A 21,487-nucleotide genomic window follows, 5' to 3' on the forward strand; every position below is an offset into this window, starting at 1 on the left:
GCAAAGCCGAAACCAGGTAGAGTCCTATCACCAGCAGGTATAACAGAGTAATGACCACTGGGCCGACAAGGTCCTGGGAGCAGGTGTGCAGGACAGAGTGGTGATCAGGTCCTGCTGATGGACTTCTAAAAGAGGAGATACATTTTGAACTGCAAAATGGACCTTATATAAAAATGTGCACCTTTGACAGCAGAAGCTCTCCCTTCCTGTGAGTATTCAAGCTTCACTTGTATTCAGGCCAGTCACAGTCCAAGTGCAGCGCCATACTCAGTGAGACTCCAAGTAGCCATAAATATGGAATTTAGAATTTGAAGGATACTGAGCTCAGAAATACCCATTTTACACCAAATCCCTCTGCCAGTTTGCTTTCCAGTCAGGAAGTTAGTCCCAGCCATTTTGGCTCTTGGTTTATATCATAATTCAGCCTGAGAGGATTGAAAAATGTAAGTTGTTGTCTAAAGGGACAACTCCTGGGGTCACTGCAGCAAAATACATTAAGGTGTTGAAATACCAAAAAGGTACTTAAATGGACCTTGTTTTTTGCTTTCATTTTTTTCACTTGACATTTTCAGCATTTTGAAGAAACAAAATGTGAGCATGAATTATGCTCTTTCTCAAAGTTGACTCAACCAGCTCAGCGGTGCAGCCATGTTGGAAGTAACTACGTACGATCGGACTCAGGCTGGTTTCAAAGCTGACTGCTGGACATGCTGAGCTGTAGGTGGGGGGGGGGACTCTGGGTTTGAATTTCCCGGCTTTTGCTGATAAAATATTGAATATACAGGATTAATAGTACATATCATAAGCTAATCGCTGCATGCCTTGAATTTTTCATCATTTCTCGACCACATATCGTGAAGAATATCACCATGAAAGCGTTTCACTGGCAGAACATTGAATCATTACATCACTGTTCTTTGAGGCCAATCTTTGAAAGAATCCATAGAATAAGTTCAACGTTATAAGCTTAAGAAATGGACTGCTCTATGATCCCAAACAAATGCGATTCTTTCCTTTTGCTCCTTTTAAAGTCAAAAATAAATGAAGTGGGCTGACCTTCTAGCCTCTCAAACACACATTCTCATTGCAGAGAATGAAGCTCTCATTCACTCATTCTATTCCTTTTGTCAGACAAGCGAATTCATCATCAGCGGAGTGCACAGGGCACATGGCTGGCTCCTCAGATTAATTTCCCCATGTCTTTATTTTCAGCATGGAAAAATTATTCATTTACTTGATATTCGATGCAGGTGACTCTCTCTCGTGCTTCTGTGACTATCTGTGATATAGATACACACAAGTGCACACAGCACAATGTCAGTGACAAACGCTTGGACCAGGCACCGCGCCAGGGGCTGTGTAAGAGCCCGTAATTTCATCCTAATGCTTCGCTAGGTCACCTTATTGTTGACCTACCCATTGGTGTTTGTGTGTGTCATTCAGGAAGGTATCTACAGACAAGGAACCATACAACTTTATTGGAATGAGACAACACTATCAGAGTGAGTGGCGAAGGTGCTCACCTGCATCCTGGTGATTACAGGCTCAGATAGCTGCTTGGTGATTCCTCTGTAGCAATAGAAATATCCCGAAAAACAACTTTCTATCTGATCTTAAAATCCTCTTTCCTCTTACTTGAATGAAAACTACTGCCTCATCAAACAATGGGGTGTGTCTTTCTCTGTTCGTTCATTCATTCATCCATCTTCGACCGCTTATCTGGGTCACGGATCGCTGGAGCCAATCCCAGCTCACGTTCGGCGAGGGCGGGGCCACCCAGGAGGAGGTCAGCAGTCTATCACAGGGCCAACATACAGAGACAGATCAAGACAAACAACCACTCATAATCTTGTACTTGCAAAAACAAAGTAGCCTGAATATGTTGTTGTCGCTTAGAGGAACACAGACAGGACTTCATTTCTCTTGCACATCTTTTTTAATAAGCCCTTTTATCAAACTTGATTATAAAGCGCATAAAACGCCTTTGACGAATTTAAAAAGTTAATTTTTTTATGCTTTTGATTATTTCAATGTGTTTTTAGAGACGTATTCTTCTCAAATCATAACTTTAAAGGACCTTGAACTAAAGAAGATAAAGGGTTATGTTTGAATAAGGACATATTGACTATCTTGTAAATTTATCTAAAGGATTTTTTCTTTTTGTAAGAGGTGATAAGCAAAAACAAAAAAAGCGTTTCCATCCAAAATAGCTCTGTTGGAGGAATATATCCATGGCATTGAGCTCGATTGTTCTGAAAACAATAGATAGTAGATGTATTCAAACAGCATTTGACACCTATGTAATGCAGGCATGATTGCATGTAGATTTCATTGTAACCTGTTAGAATGACTCTGCAGGGGAGCCGGATGTGAATTTGAAAGGCATTTACTGGATTGTCACACATTCTGCACTTTAGTCTGCTTTCATTACTATTTTCATTACTACTGTTATGATGGGTGAACACATACGCACGTCAGCGAGCTGCCATTCAGGAAATGACTGTATGCGTAATGGTGGAATGAAATTAACTTAATTGAGAAAAGTTAGAATACGTCATATTGCTTGCCTTCCAGCTAACTTTCATTGCTGTTATCAATTCAAAGTTAGTTTTGGTATATTGGAAATTTGACTTTGCCTTGAACACTACAGAAGTATATTTTGAATAAATTTGTTTTTCTGTATCAAGTTAACACTGTTCTATACATACTTTTGTGATGCAAAACTTATCTCCTTACATACTCAAGATTCACGTCCAGTATTCATCAAACACTCAACAAGCCCAAGCCTATCTATAAATTTACAATGGCCATAAACACAAGTAATTTGGTGAAATGTTTGATGCTGTAGGTTTGTGCCAGGAACAAAGGTAGTAAAGCCCATTCCAATGGATAACTCTATTTTAGTGTAAATGTCAAATAAGATAGCCCTGTGATGGGCTGGTGGCCTGTCTGGTGTGAACCCCGCCCTCGTCCAGTATGAGCTGGGATTGGCTCCAGCAACCCCCCGTGACCTGGAAACGGATAGGTGATAGAAGCTGAATGAATGAATGAATGAATGAATGAATGAATAAATCTCAAATAAGAGCTGCAAAATTAACCCCAGTTAGTAAGTAGTTTTGTTTTACTATTAACAATGAAAATAATAATGATCATTTTAGGATGAAAGGAATAATTTGATGTCGGGAGATATGATCACCGTTTGCAATGAAACAGTGCTGCACCGATTTATATCTGAGGCAAAGTTAAGTGTGTGGACAACAGCTTGAAGGGCAACACGGCTAAGAATCCACAACTTACCCAAATACTGGCGTAAAAAATTAGAGTGAGTGATAACAAGGAAACAAAACTGACATTAAACTGACACTGTAAATTGAACAAATGAGCTATTTTGGTAATTTCACATTTTAGGGGATAAAAGGACAAACGATAATAGGAACTCAGTGATCCATTTTGAAATGTTACAGCTCATCTTGGATTTGAAACAATGATATTCTGCTATACAGTAATGGAGCACTACATCACTGATCCCAAACATTTTGGTGCATAATTTTGACAATGACAAGAGAGAAAAACGATGTGATAATGAGAAGTCACAGAGATACACTGACTTAAAAAGAGAGACAACAGAGCTGCCATGTGTAATTTCTGAAATAATTTTAACTCATCAATTCCCAGGATAACTTTGTCGAGGGAATTACTCATGGCTCACTCAAACACACATAAACACAACAAATATTATTCCATCTGCAATCCCAACTGTGCACAAGGAGTAACAGTCAGTATTTGTAATGCATGTACCGAATCTTTCCAATTTGCATAGCACAGGCATCAACTTCTGACACAAATACTAGAATAATCAGCATGTGCTCACATTATCAGCCAGTGCAGTTATTAGCAATTGTTTTCACATGACTTTCACTCATGCCACTGTCCCTCTCCGAAGGAGGATTAAGTGGATTTCTGCTGGCATCTAGAAAAAAAAAAAAAACAGAACAATGCCACAAAGAACGAATTGCTAACTGTGTCCCAATTTGGAGGGTCCCACCTTGGAGGTTTTGGCCTACAAACTGACACAGTTTGTCACCATTAGTTCAGAAGTGATGACCATGTGAACATGTTTACCCATATAGCCGAACTTAACTGTGTTGAAAGTCTGCAATCAAGCTGCACCTAAAATAAATGGCAACACCAGCTGCGATGCTTACAATGGCTATGCCACATACTGATGTTCACTTGCGTTTAATTGGTCCAAGTGTTTGATCATAAAAAGTGTGGTATGTCAGTGATCACTTTAGTAAAATGAATTTATCCTGAAATGTAAATCCAGGACCAGTCGTTGAACAGATGCAAATGTACCATCCCATTAACAAGTGAAAAATTTTATGCAAGTGTGAGTTTACAAGTTTTATCTCTTTTCCCCTGTGTTCTGCCACTGAAAGGAGGAAATCGTGTAGATTATGTGTGGCTATCTTCTATGGCTCTCTCGTTATTCGAGCTCCTTTCATGTGGAAAGTTGAAATGGCGGCCGTCCCATTACTGATTTCTTTTATGACTCACTCTCATGTGGCAAACCTGTCAACCGCCTGAGATTTGGACAATTCATGAAGCAAATTCAGATAATTCAACTACCAAGGCCAAGAGCCTTGATCTCAAGCCAAAGAAGCACACTCTGCAAACCAGCAATAAAGCACTTGTCGTAGGAGTGAAGTATTCAATGGGATTAGTAACCCAGAAGAAGGTCAGTGTCTTTAGAAATAACATTGCCTCTTAACAATAAGCAATTATTTCCCACCTTTTGGTCCAATGACAGGCCCAGTACTGAGGCCCAGGCATCAAAGTAAGGTACTGGCTGTGGGTGCTTGATTCTTCTATGACTGCTTATATAAACTTCAGTGGAAGGTTTCTGAGGAGCTTGTTTTTCTTGATATTAATTTTATCACACCCCAAAAGCTCTGTGACTGACACGCATTGAACCACTTAGCCATAAGATGAAGTTGTCACCCTATGATGCTAATGGGGAAGTGTGTTCAAACAGATGTTCCAGATATCTTCACAGGGGGTGAAAAAGGCAGCTCAAAAGTACTTATCTCCAGGTCTGCAGAGGAACAGACATGACCAAAATTATACGATACTGATGGTAGAAAGAAATAACATTGTTCTTTAAGATGAAACATTTTCAATATGCGGTATTGATATATTTCTGAAACGTTCTTGAAGCTCGGCTGGGGAATTGTGGAAAGATAATATGGGAGAGTAAACATTCTGAAACAAATTTCAAAGAAAACTCAACAATAGGGAGAACGAGATTGGATTTTGACTGAACAGTTTTGATTGCAACAGAGTCTATTAAGATAATGAAGAAATATAAAAGAGTGGAGACTTGCTCAGGGACAATTTGGTGTGTGTCTAATTTGTACAGTTATGCCACTGAAGTTCAAATAAACCATTACTGCTGTTAAGAGTACAAAGAGATGGCTGCGAAGGCGGCACATGTAGCAGAAGGAAAATCATGTCTTACCCATTGAGTAGACTTTTGGGATCCTTATAATATTGTATGTATCCCTTTTGCATTTCCAAATCATCTAAAATGACCTTTTGCTTGCCAACACTGGTGTATTTCCAGCAGGAAAGTACTTATCATCAAGTAACACCACTTTGCTTATGGCTGGCCTTCAGGGAACAAAAACGCACTCAGAAAGTTTGCCGTAAAAGGCGAAATGAGGTTTAGCAAAGAAGAGCCTCAGGAAAAAGATTGCATAATTTTACCTTGATGTAAAAACCTGAGCAGGGGTGATACAAAAGGGGAGTAATATTGCTTTTAGGTCTACCTTTTGTATTATGGCCCATATTATCCTAAACTGTAATACCCCCTTAAACTGCTTCTTTGAGTTACATTGGCACAGTTGCTGGGTTGTCAGGGCAACAGTTTTACACTTTTCAGCAACCAGTTGTTTTTGTGACAAAAAGATTGTGGCACATGGCTAAGTTTGCATTTTAATTGAGTCTATTTGGACTTGTTATGCATTACTTTATCGTCAGGATGATTCTAATCGGAGCGTATTCCTGCTGCTGAAATCATCATCTAATCACATTTTATGCAATGCTAATTTGTGGGTGTCAGGAAACCTGATTATCGCAGTGAGGATTGTTGTTTTGTTGGTTGCAGAGAATATAGGTTCTTCCACATTCCTAAAGATATTGCTAAGACCTATTTAAGTCTTAACTGATCTGTTTGTCCTTAGATGTCATCTTAAAAGCATTTCTCATGAACTGCTCTGAATGTAGTTTGTTGAACATACAGTAAGGATCTTTCTGTAGAGCTACAAAAGCCACAAAGTGATAAATCCCAGCCAAGCCATACATCATTGTGACCTTTTATGTTAAGAAAATGTAGTGTCTGTATTCCAAAACGCACTATTTCAGTCTATTACTGTGATGCCAGGCTCTTTCAACAAATGATATACCAAGCCGTATTCTAGTTGTTCTCTAAAACCCTCAGCAACAGAGAAGCACTTATCTCTAAATCCTGCAGTTTGACTCCACCTTAAATGATTTATTAACTACTGATTTTGCAGGGTCTTCGCAGATTTTAAGCGTTACGCAATAGCAGTGGAAACAGAGTCACAATACACATTAAGAAATGCTTATCCAGTTTCCTTTGCATGACACTGATTGAATCACAAACAAATGTGTGTACTATAAATATCAGAGGATATTTTATTTTAATAATAAATATTCTCCAATGAGCTGCTTTTGTTTAAAGTGTAATCAACATCTCAGTTTACATCCTCAACAACCACCTCCTTAAAAACATAGACAACTCATATTTCTTTTTAATCCAGACAGTCTAAAAACAAGTGTGGGAAATGTATCCTATCAACCAATGGACCAGTTAGCTGCCCAGTCTTCCCCACTGCCACCTGCAATCTGCAGCCATTCAAAGATAACATGGACATTGTTGACAGCATTAAGCCCACGGCATGACGAAACAGGGAGAGACTATTTCCAGACTGTTATTGTTCTCGCTCAGACAGAGGCCAATGTGGGAAATGGCGAGGCCTGAATGTGGCAAACAGTAAAGCCTTGAGTGGGAAGGTGTGTGCATGTGAAGAGCTGCTTGCTTTGTCTCCTTCACTCAAGTGAGGAGCAACCTTTAAGCACCACACAGTCAAACCTGTGAGCTTTTCAAATCACTCAGAGCGAAAAGATTCTCCAGAATTCAGTCCCAAAAAATATTGATTGCTTCTGGTGAAAGCAAGGCCTCTCTGTCAACAACTGATAGGCAATGGGTTCAAGTCGATCATTTGAGCAATGCAAGCATTTTCTAAATTGATGAACAGGCCATACCAGCCATGTCGACAATCACTCAGACTACCATACACTCTGACCGTGAGCTGGGGTACTCATCTATTTAATATTCCATCACCATTTGTTGACTGTTGTTTTTTTTTTCCTGAATACTAAAAATATACAGTATTTGACTAATAGGTCAATTATAATACTGATAATTATAATTATAATTATAATTTTGAATGATGACATCATAAAATAAAAATTCAATAATGGCTGCATGTTGACTTTGTAAACTAGTTTCTGCAGGCACACATAAGTCAGGTCCACAAGTTTTTGAACTACAATGCTAAAACATAACGTCCCATTAGACTCGGGAGTAAAAGAAGGCTTCCAATCTCAAGCTCAGTGCAGTCTAGTTTTCTAAAGGCTAGCACTGTTACCTGCCACAAAGACAGGCTTTATGATCCAGTGTTCGTGTCTCGAAGCTGAGAACTAATCTGTGGGTTATTTAATTAGCCATTGAAACTCGACTGTTCCAGTCAAAGACCGCCATCACTATCTATTTCTGGCTTGTGCTCTCAAGGTTTGTGAATGTCTTGATAGCTGGTTTAAGGCTGCCACAGGAGACCCAAAGCTTGCTCCAAGAATCCTGTTCTTTTTTTATTGCTCAAGGCAAGTAGTGTTCCCCACAACTGTATTAGATCTCAGATCCTTAGATTTCCACAGGTCAATTCATAATTAAATCCTCCTCTGGCATCCCCAAAAATGACACTTACTCAAGTGCTGTCCATGGCATTTTGATATCTGCAGGGCCAACCTTTGGTAGGTAAACCCACAGGGGGTTACATATGAACTGAGCAGAATGTCCCTTGCAGCAGGAATGTCCTTTTCAAGTCTCTATCTTCCACTATTTATGGTGAAAGATATCTCATCATATTGGGATGATACATTGGTGATGAATATAAAAATCAAATGTCAAGCAGAACACAAGAATAACCCTACAGCTGCAAATTAACCATCCAGGAATTACTTCACAGTTTGCGAGAGACCTTTAGACGTGCTGTCAAGAACAATTAATAACTTTACTGTTTAGTAGCACCAAATGGCACGATGAGGCATAGGTAATGCTAAATGTAATGTGGAGTGTGATTAGATCTCTGAGGTTTAGAATGATGCAAAGGCAGGAATGAAATGAACACCGCCCACGAGCCAAATGGTAATAGATATTGGCCCTGGTTGGTGATCTTTCAGTGAACTGAATGCATAAATGTGTCACCCAGAGTGTTTTAGGAGATGTCCAAAAAGGTATTCACAAAGAACAGTTGTCTGGCAGAGCTGACCAAATTTTTTTTGACACAGAGCAAAAGGGACAAAATCTAACATTGGTTGTGAGCCATGTGCAATTAAATTGTTCTTTTACTAGTTTGCAGTTTAACGGAGGATCCTCTGAGCTTTTATCCCATCATATTGTTGGCCATTATGTCTTCCAGTAATTAAGTCATCAAAAAATCTTTGGATGCCACATCAGGTTAGACTTCATGAATTTATGAGACTGTTACAATTCATGGAACAGACTTAAGCTTCCAAACTCATTTGGCACATGAACAAAATGTTGATTGTCTTACATTCATTTTAGTAATCTGAATGCAATGTTGCCCACATATATTTCATGCTCTGACATACATGTATTTGTTGGGTCCAGAATTAATGTCGGTTTTAATTCTGTGTATGAGCTGCTGTACTTGAGACCTATTAAACTCTGTTCCACTTGGACGCTAAACCAAATTAACTCAGGTCTTGAACTTTACTCCAAGTAACGTGGTACCATTTATTTGCTCGATTAGTATTCTGGGCGAATGTAGATACAATAATCAGAAAAAGAGCGGGAGCATTAAGGGGGAACAGAGATCCAACAGGCAACAATTCACCACATGGACAGAGCAAGTTTGAAAGTCTATGATAGAAGGAAGAGAAATTTCAGCAGACGCTCGTCCACAATCATGCCTGCCCTCTCTCTGGCTTCTTCCACATTCCTCCTATAATGGAGCAATTCAATGAAATCCCACAGAGACATGGAAGTAATTCTTTTCTTTTTTTTTAACGGATCTTTGATCTTTGCTGTCACAGGCTTTTTATTACTTTTAAAGTGTTATTCTCTTTTTTTTTTGTGGGGGGGGGGGGGGCATGTATGAAGATTTACTTGACCTTGTAATTAAAAGATGGAGGGAACATTTTCTAGTGGCCGATAAATGGAAGAAATTGAAGAAAATTGAGCTGCAGACAGATTGAAGGTGTGAAATCAGGAGAGCACACAAAGTTTAATGTCCTTTGTACAAACTAAATTCTATCACTCTACTGTTTTCCCGTTTCATTTGATTTCAGGAGTACGAGAATGCTGTAATATCTGCACAGGAAGAAAATTGTCGCAAGAAACAGTGAGAAAGTAAAATCAGGCCTTTTTTTTTTTTTCAGTTTGAAGTGATTTGGTTCTTATCATCAGAAGGCAATACAGCCATTTTGTTTCCCAGGCTGTCGGTTGTCTGAGAACTGCTGTGAATGGGTGAGTGGACCTGCCAAAGAGTCTTTGGTAGCCTGTCAGTTACAGTGGCTGATGCGGCCCAAAAAGCACCCAGCCTTTTGATTAGACCTTCACATCCAGCCAGCAATTCACATGCTTGACAAAAGAGAACCAAACAGGTTCTAATCAAATTGTCGGACAGGGATAAACTTTGAACAAAGAAAAATGTCATTTTACAAAGCTGCTTTGGCTAAACGTCCTTTGCCCTTCTGAAATTGATCTATAATTAACAACAGTACTTGCCAAAAGTTGACAATAGCAACCAGCAGGAGCTTCTATTTAATTGTGTGAGAAGTCCAATTGAAGTGGCCATGGTTGACGGTTGAGTCATGCTCCAAAAGCTGTCCTTTTGATTGCCGGTTTGGGTGTTCTTGAACTCAGCACAAAGCCTATTTTAAGCCTGTGAGGTTGTGGAAGTTTTTCTTTTTCTTTTTAAGAGTTCAGTTACAAAGTCATTGGAACAAGAAAAGTCAATGAAATGAAACAGCAATACTGATCCTTATAGATTAGTTTCTCTTCATTCCATATCTGTAATTGTAATGTTATATTCATACTGCAGTTCTCTCCTGTGAGATCTATCAATCTTGTTTATTTTTAAACAGTGAGACTTTACTGCAAGAATGACTGTGCATTGCTCCTGATGACCTTAAATCTCATTTTCCAACCTCTGCTTGTTCACCTGTAAAATAATCCGCAGATGCTGAGACCTTAAAAATAACATTGGTCAGGGATTTAGTGAGCATTTGCCCTCTTCTGTTGCACCGTATTTGGAGAACCTGTCATACACTGAAGAACCTGTCAAAGAGAGAAGAGCATATTGTTATTTTCTTCGTCCTTCTCCTCACATTCTTATCCTGACTTTGTTTTTTCCGGTGTGTTCTGTCATCTGTTTGCACTCGGTCAGGTACCCCTTCTTCTCTTTCTCCCCCACTCTTTCCTTACTTACCCTTGAACACGCTCTCCCTCTCTCTTGACTTCTCCGGCTACCCTAACATTTAGTCATCACCTTGCTGAGTCCTGTTGCCTCTTGCATGGCCTTCATGAACAGTGAGGACAGGACATGGCGCCAACTGAATGAAACATATTGATTGTGCCGGCAAGCCCTCGATGGCAGACCGAACAATTGCATTCTTCTTTCCAACATAAGATTAAAATGATGAAAATTACATTCCAGATGTGATTTAGGAGAGAAATTCTATTAGTATAGTATAGACTGCAAATAATTTCCCCAATTGTACAATGGCAGCATTGGATGTTACATGTTGCAGCAATACAAAAAGCGTAGTTTTCTATTGAAACTCTTTGGCTTATGCATCCTTTTATTCATCCAACTCATGTTGATTAATGTGAATCACTTTGCAAGAACACAAAGTTATTGCCATAAAATATTAGTTGTCCCTCTGCTGAGGGTGAATACTGACAAGTACAGACAGCACTCTGCAAAAAAAAAGATCACTGCATTTTCCGTGTCATGCTAGAAGCACACCTAAGAGGTGTCAGAGCATAAATATACTGCTTAGTAATTATTCATGATCTCTAAATTCCAACATTTTGCAAATTTTCAAGTTCAAATATACCTTAACAAAGGGTCCTCGTGTGAAGACCTTATGGAAAGCAACCTTTTATTTCTTGAGGGGTGCTTGTGTATGTCTGTGTTGCAGTAAGTGTACCGTCTCATTTCAACTTGCTGCCATTTCAGTTGTTTATATTCTGCTCAGCTCTCTCAGTTCCTTTAGCTTAGCCGTTAGTTATGACTTCTCTCCATTACAGCTCTCCGTATGCTTCCCTATTCTTCATTCTCTTTAGTAATAAACATTTACCAGAAGTACTTTATTTGCCATAATGGAAGCATGGCTCAGTGAACTGGAAGCATTCCTCCACTTCCTGAGAAGCAAGAAGTATGAGGAAACCAGGGAGGTACAATGTGATAAGTAGCACACGGTGCAGGCGTCAAACACAACCCTGATAGTGGAAATACGATCATTCAGTCTCTCGGGGACTTTGACTCAAATATTTGGGGTCCAGTCAAAAACGAACAGACTATCATGGGAGGGCCATCACCTGAGTCAGATGTGTGTCGTTATCAGACCTCTGCAGAGCTCACTGACAAGCTGATCATTTAAATCAGGTGTTTTCTAAAACAGCAGGACAGAGGCCCTCCAGGCTTGCTGGTGGGGGGGGGTGTAGCTCATTAAGTACTGTACGACTTTAATGGAACAAAAGTTTGTTTACTGTGATCGCTCAAGCTCAAAAAAAGGGCATTTACAAAATGTTATGAAAGACATTTCTCTTATAGCTTTCAGCAAATTGCCCTCGTTCTTTGGTGCATTTACCAAGTACATGAATTAATGCAATTGATTGAATAGATCAGATCTGTGATTCCCTGTTAAGGACCTGAGTTATGTGAGGCTTCTATTTAAGTCAGTAAATCAGTATTCGGTAAAAGGGATTTGAATGAAACTATGTTTACACAATTTTACTTTAGCCTTTGCACGAAAATAAGAAATCAAACACATGAACTGTAAAATGCCAAGGTGACATTTGACAGTGCTGCATGGACAATAAAAAGATTACTGATGATATAGGAGTTTGTTCACTAAGTAGTTTGTTCGGTGAGATCTGACCTCTTTTAATATCATCCACGTGGCATTATGAAGACCTTTTACCGTGTCTAGATGGCTTTTTTTAGACCAACAGCAACACTTCAAAACCAAGTCTAATCACTGAGTACCTGAAAGTTTTAATGGGGCAATTATCAGGAGCACAATCAGAACAAAGAGGAAGAATAGAGAAGCTCATTGTTTAAGTATTGCTGGTTCTAATCACCTGATGAAAAGATTTGCATATAGTATGCAGTAAATGTACGATAAAGTGCACATCAGCAAAGCTGGCGTTGGGTAATAGCAGATAGTCATTCTGACTGATGGGTCCCTTGGTTTGGATTTGAGAAACGTTAGCAACTTTAAAAGGTGGTCCTATGTAACGGTGCATCATATCCCCAGACAACGAACAGTCAGAACACATGACTGGCAGCTGTCAAATTTGAGCTTTTCAAGTTATTTTTGTCTTGTCACATCACATTAATATATTCATTTTGAAAGGTTTGCTGTCTGCTAATAAGAATAAATTAATCCCAACTTCTCGTACATTTGTGAAGGTTTATGCAAATTGTAGCCAAGTATTCCTGCGTTTATTTTGTCCTTAATGTTACAGTTTATTTCCGATTTTAAAGTTGTGTTATTTGCCGAGGCAAATGACAATATTCACAATGATGAAAGATCTTCCCAACATATAATTTTGCTTGACATTCTTTCCCCTGGCTACAGGAACTTATAAAGTATTAGTCACTTTGGAGTTGCGCTGTCACAGAGACAGTGTGTGGGAGAGAAATGAAAGGGAACTGACTGCATGGGCTTGCATGTGTGTTTCAGCAACACACAGGCATGATAACGCCAGAGGAGCATTTCCTAATGTACACAATATTTATTAAAATCACCCACATAGAGATAAGATTTTAAAACCCTTGCCTGGCAGCTTGTGGATGCAAATATTTATTCATTTTATCTTCCTTTTTGGATGCTGCCCTCTGTGGGCACAGCTGATTTGATTCACATTCAGAAAATCACACCACCAGGAGATTCACAATCACTCAAAAACTGGCAGGGTTTCTTTTGTTTTCACGTTCCTACTAATAATCCTGGATTTGCTTTAGTGTGGCGGAAAATGCATTACCACACATTACACCAGCAAGCTGGCAAGGCTACTTTCAAAATGTATCCACTTCTGCTGACTAGCAATCGTGGACTCTGGGGGCCCGCTCATCAGGCGCAGCAATTCTGTTTTGCATCTTTATGGCAAGTTAAACAGGGATTAAAATTGTCATTGCAGTGTTAATATGATGGGCCATCAGGAGCCCCATTTCCTCATGAGGACTCAAAACATCTTGTCTGGTTCACTTGTCCTGATGCTGATCTCTGCCTCTGCTCCATCACTTAAATGTTCTTTCAGGATTTGGATGTTATATTATAGCAATGTCAACGTTTGTCTGTTGCTTTGTCCATATTTTGATCAGACTGAAGCTTTCCAACGTAAAACTGTGTTCATAATTTCAAGGTTTCCAGAGAATAAACCACCCTAACTTAGTTAACAACACTAACGTAGTTTGACTGGCTTCACATCTTGTGCCGCTGAGCAGAAGAAGAATTTGGTTAATATTGAAATACCTTTATAACTGTTCAATACAGCAGGTTGCCCTATGATCTGCCAGAAATTTGTGAAATAAAATCCTGGATCGGGTAAAGAAATATGTTGGTTTTTGACCAAATTATACTGCCAAACTGCTGTAAGATATTTTGCATAATTGCAAAAGATATTAAAAACTATATCAATCTCAATTGCACTGAAAGTTTGATGGGAGGTAGCAAATGTTGTAGTTGTTTGGCCACTTCCCTGACTTCCGTTGCCCTCCTTGCTGATGTCCGTGCGTTTCACCTGTGTGTTTGGGTTTTTTTGCTCTTGAGTACACATTTTACCCCTTTTGTTGGTCTGCGTTTGGGCTTTAGTTTTAACGCCAGTGACAAGCATACTGCCTCTACATCAACATGCTTGTTTGTGAGCACATTAGGTTTCACATGTTAGCATTTACCTAAAAGCAGTGTTCCTGAGCACAGCCTCAGAGAGATAAGAGCTTGGACATAACCTCTTTGTGCTGCGTGTGTGTCAAACCCTGGAGCACTACCTACCTAACAATTATGTTTAAATTAGCAGTCTGCTGTCTGAACTCGAAAATAAATATGAAAGCTGAGGAGCAGCGTAGCATCATGACGAACCTTGAATAACACACTTCATCAGCACAATGGGCTGGATGCGTGTGGATGTCTGGTTTAGTGCAACAGTGTAATGCTCCCTGTGTGAGGCGCACTGTGCCAAGTACGCTAACCATCTCTGCTCCTTTTAAAAAGCACGGCTCAATCACCCTCCTGACAACTGCTGCCATCTCTCATTTGGACACCCATGCTATCCAATTGGCACTGCTCACATTATTGGCCGGCCTCTGCCTTTCCTGGCGGCTTGATGCAAATCTGCTGACGCCGCACAATCGCAACTTTCAATGGGCTGCTGGACTCATCCACCGGGGGGATTGTAGCTGAGGTCCCACTAATCGGGCTAATTCTGAATCGGCCAGGACCCTTCCAAAGGGGTGTGTTCATCGTGCCATATTAATCTCATGGTGAACTGATTCTGAACTCTATATCAGCCAGGGGGAGGGTGTGTGAGGGAGTAAAGAAGAGGTGAGGCAAGCCCACCTCCCTCTTTCGCTATCTCTAGCTTTGTTCATGCTGAACAAATCTGTCTGCTGTTTGCAAGCACTTTTTTAGGTGCGAAAAATAAAAAAGTGTGAGATGTCACGTTTTCATCACTGATTCGTCAACCTTTATGAAAGTCATGTCTCAACATTTCTTGTTACATTGTCATGTTGAATAAACTATAAATCCAAGCACATTCATGACAAACAGGAAATCATGCAAATCAAATATTTCTGAGGACTAGTGATACATGCCAATGAACATTTGCTGCCAGAAAATACATAAAACTGAATTTCGTTGTGGTTTTTATCACTTACTGTGTCACTGTGAACATACTGCATATTTAAGCTCTTTCAATTTTGTCTGCATAGCAGCCATGCATTTGTCCTTCAAAGAAAAAACAGGGCTCAGCAAAATACTTTTGTCATCTGCTGCCAGGTCTGGTTTGGTTATGTGTCTCCTGAAAGCCTCACTTCGATGTAGAGTGAAGGCGGGGGGAGGTGGGGGAGGTTTGGAGAGCTCTGTGGTAACCTAAATAATTACACGCCCTGTTCTCCCAGAGTGATTAATTATATCTGCGGAAAGGGATTTCTTATTTTAGAGCCCTCCACAGACAAGAGCTGGTAGGGAGAAAGACAAGAAAATAAAAGAAGACAAAATACAAAGGGGCCCTTATCAAAACTTTCTTGACAGATTTAGGCTGTATGGAAGATTTGCAGAGTAATATCTTCTGCTTGCTGGTCAGCCTGCATACATTGTACTGAGGACATGAAGGATTTCAAGTGAATCAATGTTTCACAGTGGTCATAATTAATGGCATTTGAGGATCTTGACAGGATGCTGGGAGAAAATTTATGGCATTGCATATACCATTTGGGAAGGATTAGTACCTCTTGTGCTCATTACTCCCCATCATTTCTTCTTTTCCTTATCTATGTGTACCAGAGTGGCCTATGATGTTGGTTTGTGAACATACATGTCTCATTTGGTTGAAAGGGTATTCCCCTCTGGCTTACTGCATGCAGTCTGGTTTGCTATATTGGGAACTTGCATTTAAATTTGTTATGATGCAGCTTAACATGGAGTTGGGAGCTTTGGGTGGGAGGTCATAGCAAGATGAAAAGCTTTGCAGAAATCTCTTAAGACAGATTTTTCCCAAGTGGAATATTCTGAATAGGATCCAGCAAGTGTTGAACTAAACTTCCACCCTTACAGCACATGATGGCAGTGAATATAAAGGAACATGCCGTCCATCATGCCACTGAAGGGAAAATAAGACATTTCAAAAAATTGCCCATATAGTATAACACAAGAAACAATCCCCTGCCTTTTGTTACTTGTAGCCTTCTTTGCCACGTATTGTTGGAATCCAAAGAAATACCTCGGATAGCAGACACAAAACAACGTTTAGACGGCCTCGTAAACACACATATATCTCCTTATAGATATAAAAACTGAAGAAGGTGAGAGAAAACACAATTGATCCAGATTTTGCTTTAAAAGGGAAAAAAGATTAAATCCCCTGACCCTTCCTCTGAAAATCTAATCCTTTCCAGAACTAGACAAACCCAAGAAGCAGCAGTTTTATTTATACTGTACAGAGAATATTGATTATGTTGAGCTCAGTATTTTATTTTGTATTCTCCATATCTCCTCCTTACTTTTAATCTATACAATGGTGAAGGAGTAATAGTATAACCCAACATGGACATATTATGGGGAAGTTTAATTCTCATTCATCACAGATCATATGCCAGTGGGTGTAGATCACTCCTGTATGCCAACCAGCGTAGATCTCCACCCCCTGGCTCTGCACTGATGTGCTTGGCAAAGTCAAATTTAGCACTAGCCCTCAGCTTTCTTAAATGGCACATAATATCTGATACGCTCTTAACCTTTTCATGGCGGTAGGAGTATTGGTGACACCATCAACCTACCTATTACGTTGTGAATCTGTCAGTATCTTCCTTCTCTCACCCACTCAGGCCTTATCCAGCATTGCAGGGTTTCTCCAGCACGCCAAACTGGCTTTCCGTTGTTGTGCGGTCTGGAAAGGGGGCGGTGGAGATTCAAATTTGGCAGAGATAAAATTAACATTGGACAGTGAACTATTCCAATAATGTATGCAATATATTTTTCTTTGTTTTATATGTGATTTCAAATTTGGGTGAATGAAAGGCGTGAAGCTAGAGGGAGAAATTCGACTGGACCGCATTTGCGCCCCCAAATAAAAGTAGTCAAAATTAAATTTTAAGTTGTCGAGAATTGGTGGAGTTCTGGGGAAGTTCGGAAGAGGAGTGCTTCCCCAGGAGACCTGACGGCGCAACAACAACAAAAAACACAGAAGTCAGAACTTAGCCGCTACACTACAAGGGCTAAGTTCCAACTTGGAGTCGAGGCTGCTTGCCCTGCACTCAGCCTCCAGCGTCTCATGTTGCAGTGGTAACCAGGGCAGCTTGTGCTTTTCGTGGATCCAGTCTTGCTGCGGAAGGCAACAACGAGTACCTCGACGTGGCCGTCTCCTGCCCTTTTCGTGGCCAGTTGAATCGCCAACGCTCTCCCAGCTGGCCATTCTGAGTGGTGTGAGGCATGGCTATTAGACAATAATGACCCAAATTTTAGCTTTGAAGCTCAGATAAATCTGCCCTGTATTTGATAAACAACCTTCCGTTCATTCGCCCAAGTTCCCAAGTTAGTCATCAGCTGCTTAATCATCATTGTCACATCATGTTATGACATTTACATGTCTGAGCTCACCTGTTTCACCTAGTTTATGCTTTAATCTGCACCTGCATATCATGAACACGTTTTGATTTCTCACTTATTAATGAATAAAAATCTAAAACTCAGCCATTGTTACACCTTCCTTCACTTAATTAAAAGTCAATCCACAGTAAAGAACATCCCTTCCAGATTGAGACTCCCTCCTGCCCGCTGGGCCATTCTGGCTCGCAGAAGTCTTACTTGACTTTTTTGTGGTATCTGCACTGGGAGGATGAATGCTGCTCATGCTGAGTATACATTAAAAACCATAAGCAAAGTGTCAAAGCAGGAGAAAAGGTTCAGACCTTTTTTTTTTTTTTGAGCTGTTGCAACATAATGTGTTTTCACTGGAATGCACGTCTTCCAACACAGGAACTCTTTATCTAATGCTGGCTTGCCCTTTAATGCTCCTTCCTCATCGCTGCAGCAGTGCACCAGAAACCTATGAAAATAGCCACTTCTGAGAAAAATGTCACACTAAGTTAGAGAGATGTAGTCTTTGTCCTCAAAGGCAAAATTTTGGCAGTTATGAGCAGTTCTTCAATTGTGCCATGATTCTCACTGTGAGGAAGACACTTCTTCCTGTACTGCTTTTTGAGGTACACAAAGCAATTCTGTCAGAATCGTGACGTCCTAGACGTTGAAATGACATTTCGACATTTCGAACCTAGCAAAAACTGTTCTGGGGGTTATTCAGGGAAATAAAATGTCCTCTCCATACATTTACCCAAGTGATGTAACTGTTGGACAGGTAGGAGGTGGAAATAAGAGATAGGGAAGCAGCTATTCCATTGGACATTAGTCAAGTGAGCATCATATGTCTGGTTTGATCGGTTGCTCTTCACTGTTTGGAGGAACAAGTCACATAAGGTGTGCATATTAGTCATGCCAATAATTTCCAGCAAACTATCATCACTTTAACTGTCAGCGATTATTTGTCATCAAGGCTGTACTTTCAGATAAATGAAAAGTGCTTTTCATTGTCTCGCCTTGGCCAAGAATGCTCCATCTGGCCTGAAAATTAGACGGAAGATGCAAAGCAGCTCAGAGTTACTAATGAAAAGCTGTCATGCTGAAATCGTCTGAATATATACAGTACGACTGAATTGGAGTGATGCACCAAGTCTTGAATATGCTTGAGCATCTTCAGTGATGAGCAAAAGCATTTGACTTTAACACAATCTGGCAGATTGTCTGAAGACGGCAAAAAAAAAAAAAGTTGTTAATGTATGTAATTTCATCTGAGAAAATGAAATACCTGACTTTTTTTTTTCTAAGTTTAAGCCCACAACAATTTTGGTGATTAAACAATAGTGAGAAACTACTCAAGTCTATTTTTCCTACGCATGAGAAGAACACAGATAACAATAATTATCAAGGTGCAGGCTGGCAATTTGGGAGGGAAAGAAGTTATCCTAGAAATAACTTCCACCAATCAGTTGTTTTGTAATGTCAAGGAAATCTTTTTGCGTTTTCCAAGTCATAAGATTGACATCTCCCGCCCATTTGTGGTCTGATATGAGAGCATTTTCATATTCAGTCCATCTATTTTAATGGTTTTATTTATTTATTTATTTATTTATTTATTTATTTTTGAGTGAAAGGTGATGGGGTTCAAGAAGGGGGAGGATGATATCAAGCATAGCAGAAAGAGGGAAAGAAAGGGTAAGGGCTCGACTTGGGCACAGGAAAGATAAGGACTTATGATAGGTACATTTCACTGAAATGGAGGTTAAACAGTTGAGAATTCAGACCGAAGAAATGCATCATGGGATGCCTTCTAAAGCATTTTCAAAGTGCTTAAATATTTGGCAGAGAATGAATTCTACAGTGTATATTGGCCTAACACACTGTGTGTATATTAATATTTTTCTAATATATTGAGCCAGCTGGGATTGGCTCTAGTACCCCCACGACCCTGACGGACAAGTGCTTGAAAGGGGAAGATATATATATATATATATATATATATATATATATATATATATAATATTGACTCTTCTCAGTTGAAAACTAGTTTGACAGTCGGTCTTAAAGGGATAGCTGCTGTCTTACTCATTACGCTCCATGGCTTTGAGATGCAACATCTCATCGGCTCAGTGGAAGACACAGAATGAGTCAGACGTCTGTGCGCATGCTGAACCAGACCCTGGAGAGTCTTGTGGAAAAAGTGCGTGAGATAAGACACAGAGTCGAAATTTACAATAAGCAAGGGTCAAGCGGGGCTTGTCTTTGTTGACAGGACTGGAAGAGGAAGAATATCTAAATTTAAAAAAGGAACTTCCTTTTATTTAGTCTCTCTTGTCTTCAGCTGATATAACTAAATGAAAACTGCCAGCTCTTGGAACAAAACGCGAAGTCACACAGCCTTATCTATGACATGAATGCTTAATAATCCTTTCTGTTTTTATATTCGTTTGCTCGAGTTTAGCTTCAAAGTAAACCCATAAACATCGGTGGCCTTGAGATGCCATTGCCGATAACATTTTGTTAACATCATTCATCACTTCTGGCGACCCAAACAAAAAAAACTGAATTTCAGTTTAGCTTGACAAGTGCACTGCATGGACTCTTCTTCTTTCACTTTCTCAAAGAAAAGATATTTTTATTTGCCTCTCGCCTTTGAATCCTCCACCAAGGCCTCAAATGCCAAAGGAACACTTTTAATTCATCAGCAAGGGGACACTGAAGGCTGTTCTGGATCATTGGACAGACAGCAACTGAAGTCTGAAAGACACAGAGAGTGCAGAGTGTGAGCGGCAGAGAAAGGGAGTGACTGGGTAATTTAAAAAGTCTCCCTCATAGAATGAATAAAGGACTTTGCAAACAGTTGAGCAGAGAGACCGCTACCATTTAATTATCAAGTAATTGTAAAGTCCACAACAACAGAGACCTTAATGTAGAAGACAAGGGAAGAGGAACAGCTCCATGAAAATGTAATTAGCTGAATATCATTTCTCCTGACTCTCAGCCACTGTAGAATTTAAAGGGACAAAGAAAGAAAAACAAAGAGCAGCTCCTTTTAAGATAAAGCAGAACGCAGTGTCACAGTTTCAATGTTCAGTGACTTGGATCAATATGTGATTACCTCTGGGAGGAAGAAACACCTTCTCTCCTCATCCTCCTCTATCTATTTAACCCCTCTTTATTTTCAGGGAAAGAAAAAAAAGTGAAAGAGACTGTCAGGATGTCCAAATGAGGAAACAGATGTATTTCTGTTTTTCTTATTTCAATTTAGTTGTTGTTGTTTTTTTTTTGGGTGGTCCGTACACTTACCTGAGATAACGCTGGTGCATATCAGCTGTCTCCTGGAGGAAAGGTTGAAAAATGAACTTTCAGGATAGCGGGTGGAGGAAAGGGGAGTCTGCAGTCATAGTTCAAAGTGTTGGAACAGAGAGGTGGTGCAGCAGGGACCTCATTCAGCTTTAGTAAGAACAGGCACTGCCCTGCAGCACATCACTTATCCTCTGACTATTACCAACAGATCCATTTCAAGGAAAACAAGCATTATGAGTGCAGGCGAAGGATCACTGCTCTAAATATTTGA

This window comes from Echeneis naucrates, chromosome 2 (assembly GCF_900963305.1).
Source record: "Echeneis naucrates chromosome 2, fEcheNa1.1, whole genome shotgun sequence".
NCBI lineage: Eukaryota > Metazoa > Chordata > Actinopteri > Carangiformes > Echeneidae > Echeneis > Echeneis naucrates.